Genomic DNA, 18,508 nt, shown 5'->3' with positions numbered 1-18,508 from the left:
ACATTTTGTAAAGTCATACGGAGGAAGATTTCCTAAATTGAAAATATGAGTAAAATTTTACTTCTCTTTCTGTAGTGTCAGTCACGTTTTAGTGTATAAATATAACCTGGTATTTTAATAATTAAATAGAAAAATACCAATACGTGGAAATTATAATATGTCCTTTCTATAATCATATTTAGTGGTTTGTTTTTAAAAATCGTTACATTCATTACCATAGTTAAGGTTTAAAATGTATGAGCATGTTCCCTTGTAGAGTACGTCACGCGTGGAAATAGCCAAGAACAAATGAAATTAATGAAGACGATTCCAAGTGAGCCTAAGTTCCACTGAAAATAATGAACCTGAGCTCCATTGAAGGTAAATGACCGCAAACCCGAACAAAATTGAGCATGACCCCAAGTGAGTGTAAGCCTTACTGAGGGTAGTGGATATGAGTTCCATTGAGGGTAGTGAGTCCGAACTCAGTTGAGGAATGTGAGCCAAAGAACGAGCTTATTTGAGATTAGCGAGACCGAAGACAAAGTTACTTAGTGAACACCATTCCGAGTGAGCCCAATCCCCACTGAAGGTAATGAGCTTGATGGTGAGCCTAACTGAGTCCAAGTGAGCATGTACCAGAACGAAATTAGTGAACGCGAGTTCCAGGAACTAGCGAGTGCAAATCTCATTGAAAGATGTGTGTCTGAGCTCGAGTACACTCGAGCCTCAATGACAATAGTGAGCGCAAGCCCTACTGATATCAGTAAACTCAAGTCACATCGATGATTGTGAGCCAGAGTTCAGTTGAGTGGAGTGAGGCCGAACGCAAATGAGTACGGTTCCAACTGAGATTATTGAGTGCCAGCACTACTGAATGTAATGAGGCCCGAGCACAAATAAATACAACCCCCACTAACGTCAGTGAGCTCGAGCCCCACTGAGTGTAACGAGTCTAAGTCAAAGTAAGAGGCGCGAGCTCCAAAGGGGCTAGCAAGTGCAAATCTCATTGAAAAAGTGAGGCCGAGCACGAATAAGCGTGTACTTTAATTGGAGTAGTGAACGCTTGCTCGATCGAATGTAATGAATCCAAGCACAAATGAGTGAAAGCCCCACCAACGTCTATGAGCACGGGCCCCATTAACGGTAATGTGCCCGAGCCCACTTAGATTAGTGAGCCCTAGCCTCACTGAGTGTAGTGACCCTAAGCGCAAGTAAACACATGCTCTAAAGAAACCAGGGATCATAAACTCCAAAGAGGTTAGTGAGTGCGACCCTCATTGAAGGATATAAGCCCGAGCTTAAGTTAACGAGAGCTTCAACGAGAATAGGAACACGAGCCCAACCGAAGATAATGAACACTAGCCCGTAAGCTGCACACTTACCATTTTTGACGTCAAAGCAAGGATTTAAGTAAAAACAAATGCAATAGACACTACAGACCTTATGCAGAGTCGTTCTGACGTGTGATTAGTGACATACTACAGAGTTGGACCAACATATGTTTTCTGCAGTAGTCAGGCCTTTAGTATGACGCTAATCAGATGTCAAAACGGCTCTGCATAAGGCACTACATGTTCACATACGGAGGATTTAATGTTTTGAGCGAACATTAATGGCGGAAAAGAGAGAAGCCAATTAGGTTTAGTGATGCTCGCTTGTTTCTGGGCTTCGCCTGGTTACAGGGACAAAGATAGCTATGGGTAAATCCTTGAACCATGCAGAATTGACATTTTGCGTATTTCCGATACTCCTCACAAGAGGGCGCTGACGCTACATTATGTTGTTATGAGCTAGCTAGGTCTTGAAGCTTTGGACTTACTAGAGAAGTCAGTGTGACCCTTAATCTAAAATGTTTGGAGACACTGGAGCCTATTCCACCATTGAACTTTGCAATTTGGAGCAAGGTTTATGTTCCAAGAAAAATATTTCTGCAAAGTGCAAAGTGCAAAGACTTTGCTAAACTTTCTGACTGTTCTACCATCATCTTAAAAGTGAAAAGTGTAAAGCAAGAGTTTGCAAAGTTGTGTCGTATTTTGCAAAGAGAAGTTTGGCTTTGCCTGAATAATTGACTAAGAGCCATTGTTGTTTGAAAATGTTTCGGAGTTTATTATATCCATCAAGTGATGAATCAAGTGAGGATGAGATTCCTAAGAAAGTGTATAAAAACAGATTCAAGTTCCACGGCATGAATTTATTTCAGTTTAAAGAATGCTTTCGTTTGACAAGTGAGCAAGTAGAATTCGTATTAAAGCACATTGGACCGGCTTTGGAAAGAACAACAAAACGTAGTAAAACCCTTACAGCAAGACAACAAGTGCTTTTTTGCCTTTAGTGTCTAGGAAATGGTGCACCGATTAGGACAAATGCAGGGTGTGTCAAAAGCAACTGTTTAGGATTTAGATTTCTGGGCTTTCGGCATCTAAGGCCATTTAGCCCGTCACGATTTGAGGGATGACGTCCCTCGGCGAGCACACAATCCGGGGAAAGGGAAGGAAGAAAGGATTGGGGAGGGGAGTTAGGTACCACCCCGGCATTTGCCTGGTGTGAATGAGGAAAACCCAGGAAAACCTCATTCAGGGTGGCTGGCCTGAAAAAGCGTGTTACACTTTTTCGACCGAGTGACCCCACCGGGAATCGAACCCGGGACCGCTCGCACCGAAGGCGAGAGCGTTAGTGACTACGCTACGAGGGGCACTAAAAGCAACTGTTTGTAGGACAGTACATGGTGTTGTGAACTCTATTATAAACATTATGAACTTTATGTAGAGTCGTTTTGACGTATGATTAGCGTCATACTAAAGGCCTGACTACTGCAGGAAACATGTTAGACGAACTATTTAGTATGATACTAATCACGCGTCAGAACAACCCTGCATAAGGCTCTGTGTTTCCAGATATAGTAAAAAGGCCAAATGACAGAAACAACATTGCGCGAGATTTTTCCATCAGTTTGTGGGTGAATTCATCGAACACTTATTAAAATCAATGCTCCATCGCAAAATGAAGAGGTGTTTGTAAATAGACATGGAAAGCACTCAATTAACGTTTTGATCATATGAGGTCCCTATTATGTGTTTTACAGTGCAAGTGCAAATTGGCATGGAAATGTACACGATAGTCGTGTTTTACGTAATTCTGTGGTAAGCCTTCTATTTGAAGGAGGTTGGAGACCGCTCCCCAGTGAAGTTTCCCAAGACCTCTGTCCATAATTTTTGTTTCAAAATTTTGATCTTGTTGTCTTTAAATGAACCAAACAATATATTACGTTTTTCTTTGACCACTTGAAGAACTGCTATTTTCTTCTCATCAACTTCTTCTTCTTACCATTTCTGAAATAACTCACTAAAATTCCTATTACGAATCCTTGCAAATTTCTAACTAGAATGCAGTGCCTAAAGTCACATTTCAACATTCAACTGTCACTTTGTAAAGACTTTGCAACTTTGCAGTTGCAGAACATCAAATTAAAGAGTTCTTCAAAAGTAATGGTGGAATTAAAAAAACTTTTCACTTTGCAAATTCTGCAAAGTGAAAAGTTGCAAAGTTCAATGGTGGAATAATTTCCTGCTCTCTCCTAAACCAAAAGGATGTTATTAAAGTAACCGCTCCAGATCCATCGTGAAGATTATGGGAAACGCAATGCAAACGGACAGAAACTAGTAGTTAAATGTTTCCTCTTTGTAATCGGGAATCCTTGGTTTCGAATTCGATGTCCGGCTATCGTAAGATTTTTGCTAGGTTCTACCAAACAAGTGTTGGGGTGGTGCCTTTAGATATAAACCCTATCCGACTTCCTTCCACTTCATCTTCTATTGTTTTTGTTGTTGATGGCTCTTAATGATTCTAGTGAAAATGGAGTCGCAGAGTATAAGTCTTATGTTGAAGTTTGTTAACTAAATACTCCTACTAATAATGATTTGCTGCTTGGTCCTTGGCGTACTCACACTGAGAAAAATCCGTTATCCGGACAGCGATATACACGTATTGTACAAATATACGAAATTCTTATGTTTACTACAGAAATCAGTACGGAGCATAAGGGAAAGTAGCCAAAATCGCACCACTTTTTACATAAATGGTTTTAATTCAAAACTTTTGAAGAAATTTAAAATGATTTCTGTATGTTGTTCTGTATGGATGCGAAACATGGTCGCTTACTCGGAAGGAAGAACATAGATTGAGAATAAGATCCTGAGACGAATATTCGGAGTCGAAAGAAAGGGGAATAGAGAATGGCGGAAACTTCATAACGAGGAACTACATAATTTATACGGATTACCCAACATTGTTAGGTTCACCAAGTTCCTCATTATGCGCCGTACGTGGGGCATAAAGGAACATTGGATTTCAGTCAACACCACTATACCACTACCCCATACTGCCTCGTACACTATTACATCTATAATACTCGGCTCTAATGTAAACTTGTCCTTATAAAACAATATATTATCACCGTTATACAACACAACTGGAATATTACGAAATATTTCTTAGACTCAATAATCAAATGCAACAAAAGATCGTTGCATTCTTTTCGTGCCTCTCGTTCTTAGACTCCTTTCGTTTAAAAAATGCTGACAATCACTTCAAAAAGTATAGGCTACATTCTGAATTAGGCAGTATTAAGAAAAAGAAAACACTTGTGACCATTGGGAATTGTACTATAAGGTTTATTCAGATATACATTGAATTACTGCAGCCCAATTTTTAATATTTCCTAATATCAAATCAACTTAAAGTTTGAAATTGAGCATGAAAAACTTAAACAAAACTACGCATTCGAACCTTAAATATACATGAACAGAATATACATAAAAAGAAACAATTATACAGTGCAACTATTAAGTCTGAAATAGATGTGAAGCATTGGTAAACTCATGCCTTTTCTAACAGGATTTGCAATAGTATTCAATTTCGTCGTCGCACACAATGAAGTCGTGCTACTTCATCGTTTCCTTCGGCAGACGAGCTTGATGACTCTTCAACTAGCTCCTTTTTTCGGCCATTTTTAGTAGGCCTTTGTTTGGGGTAGTTGCGCTATAGTAGGTTTCCTTCTGTACACTTTTGACGTTTGGAATTTGCTTGAATTAATTGAAGCTCCCTTTTGTACGGAGATGCAGTTAATATGGATCTTCTACCTCTTTTACAGTTTGTACGTTTTATCTCTTGCTCAATTTTTAGAATAGCTATTATGGTTTGAGACGAAGCAGAAGGAAAACTTCATGATGATGGAGTTTGTTCTTTGCAAGATCATCCGGTAATTTTCGCTTCAGTCGAAGATTCAGATGTATTCAGCTGTACGCTTTGTGGGTGTGGGATGAAAAGAGATTTGCTAGGTACGGTTGGTGTAGGGTTTTCATTTCCTAGTGATTCAGCGACTTTAAGGCATCTGCACGTAAAAGGTCTTCAACTGTGAACACGTTCATGTCCAAAGGCCAAATTTTAATTTTCTTGAAGACGTTAATTGCTTTCAATATTCATGCTGTTCGCAAAAATGCAGGGTCAAAGAGGTGAGAAATGTCTTGGAGCGTAGTGACTTTTGGGTAATTGGTTCTAATCCATTTTCTAACCTCATCTTCATAGTATTCGCTGAGAGGCTTCGTACAGCCGATGCCAAGGGGTTGAAGTCGATGGGAGCAATGAAGAGGCAAACAAAGCAAAACTACTCCATTTTCCCTCGCCATGTCAATTAAGTCCGAACAATATTTCGAGCTGGATGATAAACTACACGACCAATACTTTACGGGGCATAATGAGGTAATGGAAAAAAATGGGATGATTGCAATACCGTTTTGCCCCAGATGTGTTGTACTGTTAAATCAACGAATATCTCTGTTAAAACCTACAATCCGTAAACTTCAACAACACATAACGAACACAGAAGAAATATTCATTCAACATATCAATAGCTTAGATATGTGCAATAAATGACTTGCCTTATATTGACAAAAGAAAAATCCCAATGGTTATATGCTACAGCGCGAAAACAAAGAACTGACACACAACACTGTTTCTTCTCAACCGATAAGGACGCTGCTCAAGCACAATGTCCATTCATTCTTGAGAATATTGTGTAGGTACTTGTCGCTATGTTGCAGTACAATACAGACCGAAAACCGCCGATATCCTGTTTTGTCCCCATACCGCGTTATGCCCTATGTTCCTCTATTTATGGAAAACAAGGACAGCTACCCCTTATGTGCACAAAAATCACATTGGAATGCACGTTCATCTCCTGAAACACCCACACAAGACTCATGTATTCAGACTTTACACGAAACACACTGTTATCATATCTCCGACTAAATTTGTTGACAAAGGATGCAAAACCAATCTTGTTCATTGATTTCAATAGTCACATTTGAAACTGCGAATATGTAGTTCGGAGCATTGTGATTTGGATGTATCTACTGTCGAATACACTTTTTGGTGTTCTGAAGCACTTGCAGGCCTAGCTGAAGGTTAAAAAAGATTAGGTCTCTCCACATTTTTGGTGATTTGAATTTAACGTCCTGTTCAGCAGCAAGGCCATATGAACTCTCCACATGTTTGGATACTCTTGATTGCCTTTGCCGTTGTTCTTCAAGATGCTTTTTGTAAGGACTTGATGAGAGAACTTCTGCTCTTTGTGGTTGCCTGTTGGTAGTCCTACTTTCTCTTGCTATCGGACTGGGCAGCGTTACTTCATTTTCTATACACTCTTTCAAAGCACGATTCTTAGACTCTGGAAACCATATTCCATATTGTCGTGTACCCACCTTGTCTGAACTGTAACTAGAAAGAAACCAGAAAAACAATTATATCACGGAGCCAAAATCGACCTGGTGCGATTTGAGCAACGACGTAAAATGATTCTTTACACATCTCACAATTTAACCGTAACACGAGTTTTAGAAAGGTTATGAGAAACACAAGGTCTCAGAAACCCATTAGTCAATTTTGTATTATATTTACTTTCAAATGTATTTAAGGTCTTTTATAATAAAAGGGCCAAATAAATTTAAACTTTCACGAGCAACCAGGGTTGCCAACATTGCGTTTTAAAATTTACCACTGGGTCTCAGAGACTCATGTTTCGGTTAAAGTGTTAAAAAAAAAAAAAAAAAAAAAGAGAATAACTTGAGTTTGTCTCTATAATATTAATGGTATTTTGTTTATTACTACTTATTGGAACATAAGCTAATTCTCTTACCTTAATCCCTATTCCTCTGTGAAATACAACGAAAATAAGTAAGGAATACTCCAATTTTATTGTACTGCAACTGCACACACACACACGTACACATAACATGCTGAACGTCGTCACTTTACTGTGGAATTATGACAGTTTGCTTAAGTATTTAATTTAACTACTAAATAACATGTTAGTACTACGGTTCTTTTTAAACTAGAGGTGGTGCAAGACGACACAACACAACGGGACTAGCAGTCAGTCTTTGTGAGTATTGAGCGCCCGCTCAGACTCATGCATGAAGTTTGCTTCGTTTGCCAGGTAGCAGGTAGTAGCAGATAATTCTAACAAAAATCATTAATTGAGAGACCACAGAAAATATTAAAATGCATATGAAACCTTGGACTTGCTAGGAAAATTTTAAAAAAGTCTACAAATTTATAGCAAAGCATTGATTTTGAATATAGTGTTGTAAAAATGCACCCAGTGCGTATACGAAGTGCCTCAGAGGCCTGCTATTGGCCATAAAGGATTGTCAATACCAATATTTAGCATTTCATTACTATCAACATACTTAAGAGTAACAGGTCCATCATACTACCACACACGAAAAGCGTTTTTACAAAGACGGCCAATCATCCACTTTTGGCAGATGTTTTCTCATGAACGACTGATGCCAGGATGAAAAAAGGATCTCTTTTCCAAATAGAGTGGACATTCCCCTACTAAAAGACTCGTTCCAGTGATGGAGTTCATTTCTTGGGGTTTTGTCCAGCGTTTTTTATTTCGACCACTGTGCGCCATGGGCGGATCCAGGTTAAGCATTTTAGGCGAGTGGTACGGTAGTTAGAATTTTTTATTGAGAGGGGTAGAATTGCTCACACAAATGTTAAAAAAGTCAAGAGCACAAATTCTGCAATTGAATAGGGTGATAGGAACTGTTATTTACTTTCGAAGTAGCTACAACGAAATCTTTGATAGTACAAACATTTTTTTTTTTACATACGTCATACTTATTTCTATGTGTAAAATCTTTTTTTCTTTTTTTTGCACGCAAATTACAATTTAAATCAGTTATTTTTGCCGGTGTGCCATACCTGCCGATTTTCGAACTTTCGGGTGCATAACTGGCTCACTTTAAGCACTGCATACGTCCATCTGTATGTGATGTCTTGACCACCTAAATGCAGTTCTTTCGTTTGTACAGAAAGTACATTTATTCGGAACACTTATACGGAAAGTAGGTATAAAATATACTTTTTCAGTTATACATTCGCTGTACGTTAAATCCAAAAACTACAGGATATATACATGTAACTTACGTTTTTACGAACGCCATATACGATTTGGTGCAGTGCAGTGCACAGTGGGCCAGAATTAGAATCTGACTGGAAAAAAGTAGTTTTGGCAACTACGTCTAATCTACATTCGAACAGCACAGTTGTGTTAAGTAATAAATAAGGTTTCTTGCTGCGTATCAGTAAACACGGATAACAGCATATAGTGGCGGCAGCAGCACTTCAAAATTGATAGTTCATTATCTGTTTTATAGCGCGCTGAATTGGGGTAGTATGAACGTAAGGTTTGCGGTTTAATTGCGCATGTGAAAAGGCAACGAACGATCGCAAAATAAGCTATGAGTAAAGGTATGTATATGTACTTGCTGTTTGACTAAAGTTTTGATTGATTGGTTTACGTTGCTGTTCTGTAGAAGCATTTCTAGAGAGTCGAAGTATTCACGTATTGAAGAACTGCTATTGGAAATTGAAATTGAGATTTAAAAATGTACGTTCATGTCTGTATTGAGATCTTTCGTCATGATGTAGTTTGATATATGTATTTCGAAATACAGTTGTGATCTACTGCCCGCTCTTGCCCGATTTTTATATTTATCGTCTTTTCAAAGTTAGGTGTAGCGAGCCGGATACGCTCTTCGTGACGTGAAGAACCTGTACGAGGTATTGCGTTCTAAACCATCACTTTATAATTATGATACGAACAGTTATGGAATGTAAATTCTTTCTGTGGATGTTCTTCGCAGTGTGAGAGTGACTTTAAGTGCCTTCAAAGTGATTTCGAGAAGCGTTGGAAGCTGTGTAATAGAATGACTGATAAATTTTTATCCAAATAAAATGATTGGTTGGAACTTGGAAGGACATATTAAGTTCCCTGATAAAGTATTTACTGGTTTCAAAACGATCTCTTGAAGCCAAGAGCATAGGCCTTTGACAAGCAAATTAGGCAGACCTAGTAAACTTTTCGAAGATCCGGAAACAAAGTCGAAGAAAAAACTTGTACAACCACTCGTTACAAAGCATTCTGAGTAAAAACTGGTGTTGGCTACCCAATGTTCATTGAGAGCTGTTGGAAAAAGAGATGCCGCGGTTGTATTAGGAGAAATCACTCAAACGACACCTAAGGGAGCAACGAAAATCAAAAAGGCTTATCATTCGCCAAAATTCTCTTAAACACTTATTCTCCGGATGAAGTCGTGGCACTTATTATAGATAACAACTTAACAAAAAGACAGTATGCAAATTTGAGACTAGGTGCAAAGGCAGAACATTGTGACATATATCCGTCGTATAAAGTGGTGTGGGAAGCAAAATTAAAGCGTTATCCCAGAGAAAAGAATATTATAGTAACTGACACGTCAGCCGAAGATAATTTACAAGCAATAGTAAATCAGACAATTGAGCGCATCGTGATTTTAATGAAGATTATATTAAACAGTGCATCAAAGATGGAGACATAATGAAATTAGTGTGTGAGTGGGGTTGCGATGGAAGCAGTTGTCATAATGTATACAAGCAGAAAGTTCAAACAGAAGATAAATTGAACTAGTGGCTCAGATATTTTTGCTATCTCCTTCGTTCCCTTACAGTTGTATTCAACATCAGATAGGGAGGTTGACAAAGCAATTTTGTAGCAAAATCCCTAACCATCGTCGCCTAGATTTTGTCGACCAATTAAATTATTGTACCAGAAAAGAGAACTGAACTGTCGAGAAAAGAGGTATGTTCAATGGAAACACAAATACGCAATTTAAAGCCTACTGATGTACCAATTCAGGAAAAGGAAGTAAATGATATCCCTAAACTTGTGTTCACAATGGTGAATGGGAAGATGTGAAACTCTGTTACAGAAATTTCCTCCTCAAACGTACTCCTTGAAGGCACTTAAAGTCACTCTCACACTGCGAAGAACATCCACAGAAAGAATTTACATTCCATAACTGTTCGTATCATAATTATAAAGTGATGGTTTAGAACGCAATACCTCGTACAGGTTCTTCACGTCACGAAGAGCGTATCCGGCTCGCTACACCTAACTTTGAAAAGACGATAAATATAAAAATCGGGCAAGAGCGGGCAGTAGATCACAACTGTATTTCGAAATACATATATTAAACTACATCATGACGAAAGATCTCAATACAGACATGAACGTACATTTTTAAATCACAATTTCAATTTCCAATAGCAGTTCTTCAATACGTGAATACTTCGACTCTCTAGAAATGCTTCTACAGAACAGCAACGTAAACCAATCAATCAAAACTTTAGTCAAACAGCAAGTACATATACATACCTTTACTCATAGCTTATTTTGCGATCGTTCGTTGCCTTTTCACATGCGCAATTAAACCGCAAACCTTACGTTCATACTACCCCAATTCAGCGCGCTATAAAACAGATAATGAACTATCAATTTTGAAGTGCTGCTGCCGCCACTATATGCTGTTATCCGTGTTTACTGATACGCAACAAGAAACCTTATTTATTACTTAACACAACTGTGCTGTTCGAATGTAGATTAGACGTAGTTGCCAAAACTACTTTTTTTCCAGTCAGATTCTGATTCTGGCCCACTGTGCAGTGGTGTTCTTCTATAAGGGTTCTCATATTTATGTATAATATAGTTTGGAGATCTAATAATTAATCGTTATTTTATTATCTATCAGATGTATCTAAACATGCTATTTATGGCTGAAATCATAACTTTAAAAAAACACACTTTACCCTTGTTTTCACAGTTGCATGTTATCTGTACTTCGAGTTTCCCGCGAGTCATAATCTATTTTACCTTCATTAAAATGGAAAATTCCCAACAAAATGCTTGCCAGGAAATTTTATGTTCAGACCAGATACCGTTAGTCAGGATGCTGGAATGAATGCATGAAAATCGGGACGTCTGAAAAGGTATATCTGAATTGTTTCTCGTTAACGAATATGACAAGAAGACTGTAACTTATAATTATATTTTTTATGTGAAAATTTCTATTCCTTGGAGAAATGAAGCGAATTTTATGTGAAGATTTGTTTGACAACCTTGTGCCTCGAAAACGAAATAGACAAACAATATTCTCAAGGAAACCATTTTAAAAAATTAGGTACGCTAGACACTTTTTTTTTTAATGTTGAACCGTAGAAGATGCAAATATATAATTAATGACCTGTTTTGCAATCAGTGTTTTTTTCCCAGATAAATCTGTGAATTCTTACACTTAATCTGCTAAACAATTTGTGTAAAACCTTACCAGATGTGTGAGATTAACCATCTTTCCTTAACACATGTTTAAATACTTTGTCCTGTTTCTTTTCTTATACTATTTTGTTACACAATAGGCGCCATTAACATCCGGGCGGAAGTGCGAACAGTACAATAAGATTTGTGGCAACTCAATCCCTTTCTTTTGTTCTCATTTGTGCATGTAAAATACCTATGAATAAAAGTTTAAATGTCTGAACATCTCTGCGTGCTACATCATTGTGAGAAATCATGAATAAAGCTGAGAGATGGTTTTCTCACAAATAACACTTGGATGAGCAAGGATAATTCACTCATCACCAAGTATCCGCTCCTAATATTTTTCAATGTCGCTCACAGATGGCTCTGCAAGTTCGCGCACGAACAAGTATTGTTGTGACTGCGAAAGACCCTTTACACCTGTTTGAAGGATCTAGAACCAACAATATTCTACCCCAGAAAATTAATTTTTAATCCAAAGACAACAATATTCTTTGTAATTTTTGAGCTGAAATCAACTAATACTATTATATTTCGAAGATTAAATAAAATTCACAGTATTACTGGAGTAATTTTAGATCTGAAATTTACTGGATCCTCCCGCTCAAAGTATGACTCCATACCAGTGAATTGTGACGTCATGAAGTAGGTTGTATAAAACCAAAAGGAGGACTGAACACCGGCTGCAGCAGCCGAAAGGTGCTTTGACAGATGTGGTGAATGTGAGAGCATATGTGTGTGACAGTGCAACCATGTGATAAATAGATATGTGACGGTTTTATTTTATTTGAAGGCTGACGGAGAGAGGGAGAAACATTAAACATTGGGGAGGTGTGTTGAAATTTAAAATAATAATAATAACAATAAAACAATATTGATGTATTAAATTCATCGTTAAGTGATATTTCTGACAAGTGACTGAATAGTGTGTGTAAACATTCAAATATTTGGATACAGCAACATTTGTTGCCATACATGTCATATGAATAGGAAATTCCGATCGGAAGAGGAGAAAGAATTGGACGTTTGGCAAAACATTTCTCTATCTCCAGTAAGTTTATAAACAAATTTTTATTAGTAATTTGAAGTACCCTTATGAACGGTATTTAAACGAGCAAATGTTCTATATTGATACTCATTTTTAAAATAACACGTTTTGTTAATAGGGATGTGAGCCAATTCTGAAGGCTGGTGCACCCCCAAAAGTTTAGTTGGCCCCTCAGGAACTGAATACATTTGTTTGGATCGTTGCTTGAATATTTGACAATGAAACACATACATCTGAACTGCCCCTCTTCCCCAAAGGTAAATAGAAATCGATGCCTGTGCATAGGTAATGTCAACGATATCTTCTCAACCATAGGGTAGGATGGCAAATCAACAGTATAAGGGGCAAAATGACATTGCTTATAAAATTTTGAAATTTTTCTAATATTTTACAGTATGTAGAAAGTATCCGGCGTATATTTATTATTTATCAGGGAATAATGACAGAATAAAATAATGTTAGATTGAAATATGCATTTCTGTATTATGAAATGTCCACTATATAAATATTGTAAGAATTTTCGGCATTTTGAAATAAGAGGTACAAACGTTTGCGACTTAATGGACGAAATTCGAAGCATTGTTCGCCTTTCGTACAGAGGGTCCCGGAATCGATTCCCACTGGGAGAGACTTGAAAAATTTGAACGCATTATGGTGGTTTGGATTCCATCATCATCTGTAAGTCCACGTCTTGTATAGCCTCGATGCTAAAAGGGGCGCTAAACTGTAGTCCTAAGTCTGATTATAACATTTGAGAAATTATTCTACTACAGCCAGAATTTTTTTTGCAATCCCTCTCATCAGGCTACAGAAATTATAATTAAACCTAAATTTAAACCAATGACTCGTATTCACACAGAACCGTTTTTTTTTTAAATCTTAAATTACAAATTATTATTTATAATCATTTAGGCAAGACTATATTCCTGCCAGCACATTTCACGAAAAACTATGGTGCACATTAAAGTGTATAATGTGTAGTCAAGACAATTAGATTCCTAGCACTGTTATAGGCCAATCGGTCTCAGTAGATCTTAGTTCGTTAATTGTCTTACGATATTGGTTCAACACTCAAATCATTAATCAACATAACGTAAGTTCTGTGCTCCCATTGGGAATTGATCCCAGTACTACTAGTGGTAGTCATGTAGGCTACACGAGATTATCATATAAAGCCAAAAGCTACATTTCCTTTTACATGTCGCAGGCTAGGAAGAACTAAAGAAGTTTCAATTTGGTGCTGTGTGGTTTGCACAATGTTTCCCATCCCGATTATTTCTCGTTCTCTTGTCTCGGATTTGTAACACAATAATTCAAATAGCTCCCCAGTTAATTCACGACACTTGATTAACATCAGAAGTACTTTGAGTAAATCGAACCCGAGGTCATGCATGCAATTGCATTTTGAGTAAATCGAGTGGCATGCCCACTCACCGGAATACATTATCGTACTCAAAACTGGAGTAATTGGTAAAGAATAAAAATGTCTCCTTTGCATAAGAAAGAACATATTTCCAATTATGATCATATTTAAGCATTTTCATGTTTCTTATAAAATTATTTCAGTACGTGTTTTGTAAGTTTTATGCAGTTCATCATTTCATTAAATTTAAAGAGTAGAATTTATACCGGTATAGATAATTCTGTTTTGGTAGATGAAACTGAAAATGGTTATTAGGGATATTCAGGCTTCTTGATGTAAAGAACATTTAAAGCACCGATAAATATTTTATTGTGCAAAGAGGCCTTTAATTTTTACAACAAAAACTAGTGAAATTGCCAGTATATTTTAGAAGGAGCTTAAGCGTCCACAAGTATAATTGAGCTCCTTTTCTCCAATCGACAGTTAAATAAATAAATGATTGAACAGTAAGTTCATGAAAGGTGAACCAAGCAGTGTACCCGCAAAAAGGAACAATTTTAGTTGTATATACTAAGATTTTTGAGACAAACTATAGCAAATCACTGACAACATTGCTTGTATATGTTACGCTGTACTATGAAGCCAGGGGCACCTACAGAGGGTTTTAGGGCACAGGCGGCATTTATGAGATTTTTGGGGGAGACATGATTTTTCATTGAAATCGGACTTCAATTATAGCATAATGATGCTTTTAACACGTGAGCTACTATGGGACTCACCGGCGATAGCGTCAGTGAAAATCATAATCATAAACTTTAATCGAGAAACAAGTAAAAAGTTGACTGATGGGGAAAATACACAGATATAGTATTTACGGGAAGAATTGAGGGGAAAAAATCTTGTAGCCAACGTCTTAAGTACGCTAAATTAATTCAAATTTAGCGTACCTAGATTTTGTCATAACTCCGATCTCTACTTTTCAGGTGGGGCAGAATGGTAAATTTAAGGGATTGTGGTCAGGTGCTTGGTGGGTATGGGGGCCTTTGTACGTAGCGTAACACGAGGATATTATATGATACGATAATAATGATATTTAATGTTAAAAATAGCTATAAACAATAATATGATCAACTTTCATTGTTGTTAATTTGATCGATTATAAACGATTATAAATATCAAACAACGAAACGTATCTGATCCTGACCGAACTTGGCATTGGTGGTAGATTTTGATCACCTTAATACACACATGAAACATCATAATACACAGACCATCGATTTCTGACTTATGGACGAACAAGATTGCGGTTTAGACTTAGCCAAAATTTTTGTGGTTTTATATGAAAACTTTCTCTCTTTCGTTATATTTAAACTTATAATTAACATGTAATTATAATAAAGATTTATTTTAAAAAAATGTTAATGGAATTATTTTTTAACAATAGGAAAATCAATCTTGTTCGCACGTTACTCTGGCCATATAAATCGAACGAAAAACCCAGGAGCGAAATTACAGCTATAAGACCACTTCACCTTGAATTAACACATTTCGATTAGACAAAACCTAATTACAAGAACTGCACTTGTTTTGTAGCACTTCCATAATTTACCATGTAAATTTAATCATTGTCCATTGCCTAAATGTGCTAAAAAAAAAGTCTTTTGAAGAAAATTTCGGTCTGCATATAATAAACATAAATAGGTAGGACATGAGATTTTCTCACTAATAAATCTGAAGGTTTTGCTTTCCATTTCTGAAGTGTCGTGTCTTGTAGCACTTACATTTTTAAAGCATTTTTTTTTTTAGCTTTTCGTAAATATCAATAATAGTTTACATATTTGTTGTAAACATGTTAATAGTTGTTGCCCCAGAGCCTTCGGTCCACTGTACACTATAAGTTACAATCGTGCTTAATTAAAAGCTCTATCTGTAAACATTTAACATTTTTTTTAAAGTTTAGTTTATCCACTAACTACTAAATATTATAGAAATTTTAAATACTGTATAAGACAAAAGAATGATAAAATGGGAACAAGATTCCTTCTATCAGGGTCTATTTCGTTTGGTTGGTTTTAAACAGAATATTCAGCCTATAATATAAGTATTATGTTATGCAAGGAAACTTCACGGATTATTAACACTGCATTTTGCATATAAAAGTGAAAATCAGAAAGGCTAACAACTGATTGGCAATTACAGTTTAGCGTTCCATTCAGCAGCGAGGCTATATTAGTCGTGGACCTACAGTTTAATACTAACAAGGGATATTTTGATTTCAGTTAGTATTACAATAAGAAACGTTCATAAGAATTTACTTTTAAAATTATTCAACATTTGAAATGAACAATCCACGTTTATGGGTTTCGTAAAGCATAAGATTCATTAGTTAAAGGAATGTTATACGTTTTTACTGGCGATTTTTGAGTATAGCTACTGAAAGGGACGCTAAACTAAAAAAATAAAAAAATAAAAAATAACAAATAAGAGCGTATAACCGCCCCATAACTAAGTAACTTTGCGTTTTACGGAACCCGAGGATTGTAAACTAAAAATTTATTATTTCATTCAGAAGTTATAGAAAATAATTGGGTATTAATGTTTTGTGGTAAAGCCGGGTTTATTCCAAAATTATGATTATTTTAAAAGTTAATAATTTTTAGTGTTTCTTTCACACTATTGGAATCAAAACATCAATTTTAACCGTTCCTCATCTTCAATTTCATATGCAAAAACTCATGACACGCGTTTTCAAGGGATGGTAATAATCCGTAAAATTGCCTTTATTAAATGTATACTCTGTTACCTAATATAGTATAGTGTCAGCTACTCTAAGCATATGAATATTGAACACAAAATTATAAATGTATTTTATTCAATCGTAATGTAAATAGGTGTGAACGCATGAAAATTCAATGTTAAAGTGTCAACCCAAGTTTAATACTTGTACGAAAAGATTTCTCAGTAAAATTACATCGAAGTATTGACAAAGGATGGTGCCATTTAGTCGTTGTCAAGAAGCAGTAACAAAACATGCTGTAAAGCTATCAATGTTAAATTACAAGGATGTGAAATAGAAATTCGATTCGTATTAAAATAACATTGACTGACAGTACATTTCTTTTATAAATAAAATGGGCGTCACTGGTTAGAGTAAGTGTATACCATAATAAGACAAAAGAAATAGATTCAGTTTGCGTCTTGTAATTTGCTTCTCTTTACATACACAGTACAGAAATAAATAAAGAAGCTGTTCTAGCAGAGTAAGAATTATTAAACAACGAAAGATATTCTTTTTAGCGCCATAAAAATTAGTTTTTCTCGGTTTTCTCGAAAATTACGAATTCATCTCATTTTGTTCAGGTAAATGTGATTGATCAATTCATAAATATTTTTATCTTTGTTTTTGGTTCAATTTGAGTTTAGTGCCGCTTTCAGCATCGAGTCTATATGAGAAGTGGACCTACAGTGTAACATGGGACCCGAACCACATGAGCTTCCACCAGGAAATCGAACCCGAGTCTACCGCGTTGAGAGCACATACACTAACGATATGACTAAGAACAAGTGAGCTTATACTAGTTTTATCTGTGGATAATATAATAGTTAAACTAGAATTAATGTTTAAGAGTTAATCATAATTTTGGACTACTATAACGGCTGTCTCGTTAACTGTAATGAATATCGTCATCTCGGTAGAGTCGTAATGATAAACTTTATTAGTGTATGGACTGCAGTATCAGTTTCTTCTTATTAGTTCATATAATTATTGTACAGCATCAATTTTTAGTTTTACAAAAAGTTTTTATTGACTCTCAAAAAGTACGCATGTGGATTTACTCCCAACCATATCACAATGTTAAGCTCGGTGAGATCTATCAATTGATATATGTTTATTCTTTGGGCATTTTTTTTGTTACACACTAATAATATTGTATAATTTATTTTGAATCAACCACATTTTTTGCCAGAAATTAATTGTATTTTTACTGAAAAATCGTACGGTGATCTAGTACGTTTTGATGCTTAGGTTTAAGCTCTCCAGAATTCTATTTCCAGGTGGGAAGAATTCTTTATGTTCAATTTAGATCTCAATTCAATTTAGTTCTCAATTTGAAGTTAACATGTATGTGATATATCTCACACACAGAAATAATTTTCACGCTATAATATGAGGGTGATTCAGAAAGTAACGCCTTCAAGTTGATACCTTTATTTGTGTTTGACAGATATCATCGATACAGGTATCAGTGGAAAGCTCCCAATGTGATCTAGAAATGGTGGCATCATTTTTCAACATAATCTCCATTACGGGCAACACACTAGCGCTAACAAGAAAACAAGGTTTTTCTTGCCGTTGGCGAAGAATTGTTGCTGCTAGCGACGCCATCGCGGAAATGCTGTTTCCACTTCCACG

General features: G+C 36.3%; 1 protein-coding gene across 1 annotated transcript in view; it reads left to right on the top strand.

The window, feature by feature from the left end:
- Positions 1 to 12,368: 12,368 nt before the first annotated feature.
- Positions 12,369 to 18,508, top strand: part of pio (zona pellucida domain-containing protein piopio) — a 254,041-nt gene continuing 247,901 nt past the window's right edge. Inside the window, exon 1 of the mRNA XM_081736236.1 lies at positions 12,369 to 12,734. The gene's annotated coding sequence lies outside the window, so the exon portion shown is untranslated. The remainder of the gene's footprint in view (positions 12,735 to 18,508) is intronic.

The sequence above is a fragment of the Thermobia domestica genome, chromosome 13, assembly GCF_964235325.1.
Source record: "Thermobia domestica chromosome 13, izTheDome1.hap1.1, whole genome shotgun sequence".
NCBI lineage: Eukaryota > Metazoa > Arthropoda > Insecta > Zygentoma > Lepismatidae > Thermobia > Thermobia domestica.
Note: the sequence above shows the minus strand (reverse complement) of the source record. Positions and strands in the feature narration are given on the sequence as shown.